Below are 2,001 nucleotides of genomic sequence, written 5' to 3' on the forward strand. Positions count from 1 at the left end.
ATCCGGTGGCACCAGGCTTTAGTAACATCTAGAAGCCTTCCTTCCCTTGAATGGAAAGAAAATGTGAGCCAGTGTCCTTCATAGAGATCCAGCAGATGTTCCAGACGAAACAGTTAAACCTTGTCTGTGACAGGATCAAACAATACAGGGAGTGCTCGCAAACCTGTGGGGCTGCCCACTGCAGGTTGTGCATCATTCTAAGAAAAGACAAATCAGCTTCAATAAAATTGGAGTTCCTTGGGAACTCCACTCTTACATTGATCAAAATATACAGGCTGTCCAGCCCAAATCATACGATCATTATTCTGCTCAGCAGTACAAGGGACAATTGGGAACATCTCACTGATCAAAACACACAAGGAGGAGGCACATCTTCACAAGAATTCCATTTTGGGAGTAGGAGGGGGAATGAGGCAGTATGCAGGGCTAAATGAAAATAAGAAAGGTTAAAGAAGTGGCTAAGAGTATGGAGAAGGTAGAGTTGGGCCTATGTTCTTTTGACTTAATAGATAGCGAATAAACTTCACACAGCTTTTTTTACTCACTTACATCCCTGGAAACCAACAGATGGAATCTCTCATTTTCAAGCTCTAACACATTTCATGTTCCTGCTCAGCATCAGGACACTGGGTTTGCCAAACACTAATAAACTGCAAATAGTGAGGTGAGCATCAAGAATCCACAGCTACACCCTCTGCCTCCCTTACAGCGGGGAAAGAACTCTATATTAGGTGAGTACAGGGTCCAGCAGGTACATGGGTCCAGTCGTGTAAACTGAAGGTGACCAGTGTCCATGAGAAATACAATAGTCCATCGTGGTACATTCCAAAACCACCAGTGGATGCTCGAAATCACAAGAGAGTACTGAAACCTTGATATATGCTTTTTCCTGGACATACACACCTATGCTAAAGTTTAATTTATAAATTAGGCACCGTAAGAGATTAACAATAACTGATAAGAAAATAGGACAATTATAACAATACACTGCAATAAAAGTTACGTGAATGTAGTCTCTCTCTCAAAGTAGCTTATTGTACTGTACTCACCTTGTTGAGATATGATATGATGAAATGTCTCATGTCGAGAACGTTCACCTTTTCACTTAAAGGAAGCACTTTATGGATTCTCTTTGGCAAATGTGAAGTGCCAGAATCACCACTCTTGTGCTTTGGGGCCATTAGTAAATAAAACAAGGGTGACTTGAACACAAAACTGTGTTCGAAACCGCGAAACCGAGATAGTCGAACTGACAACTGAGATGGCTGCTATGCGACTAACTTGTGGGAAGACAGCGAGCGTCTACAGCGTGGAGACGCTGGAAGAAGGGATGATTCACGTCCTGGGCGGGACGGAGCTGGACTCGCGAGATTTCATCATGCTACTCAGAACAGCGTGCAATTTAAAACTTACGAATTGTTTATTTCTGGATTTTTTGTTTAATACTTTCAGACCGCGGTTGACCTCAGGTAACTTAGACCATGGAAAGTGAAACCACAGATAAGGGGGAATGACCACATTTACTTTTTAGTATTAAAAAAATAGAGGTGACCCCTAAGGGTCATTCATATCTGTTATTTCATAGGGCTCATTATGAGTACTGCAGCAATTCTTATCCTAAAGAGTAGCTATTATATTCAAATATTAAGGCAACCTAGAAAATAAACCTCCAAAAGTCTCTAGTCTTTATCATCCTGATACTTTCTTAAGTTAGTCCTTGAATACTAAGGCCCAAAACTCTTGAGCTGAAAAGTTTTGATTCCTATCCACCAGCCACCTTAGTGCCTGGGCTTCTTTCTTGGATTGTTCGAAACTGGGTATCCACATCTCTCGCAAAGAGCTCCAATGTTGAGCCAGAGGTGAGAAAGCAAACACAGTAGGCTCCGGGCAACTCAGGTGGGTAACTTCTGCCTTCCATCTTTTGGGTGTTAAGCCCTGCATTGAGAGAAGGAGAAACAAGAATTAAAAACACATGTTAAGGAAGCTCAAGGCCCACCTTCC

The sequence above is a fragment of the Pteropus vampyrus genome, unplaced genomic scaffold (assembly GCF_000151845.1).
Source record: "Pteropus vampyrus isolate Shadow unplaced genomic scaffold, Pvam_2.0 Scaffold8, whole genome shotgun sequence".
NCBI classification, from domain to species: Eukaryota; Metazoa; Chordata; class Mammalia; order Chiroptera; family Pteropodidae; genus Pteropus; species Pteropus vampyrus.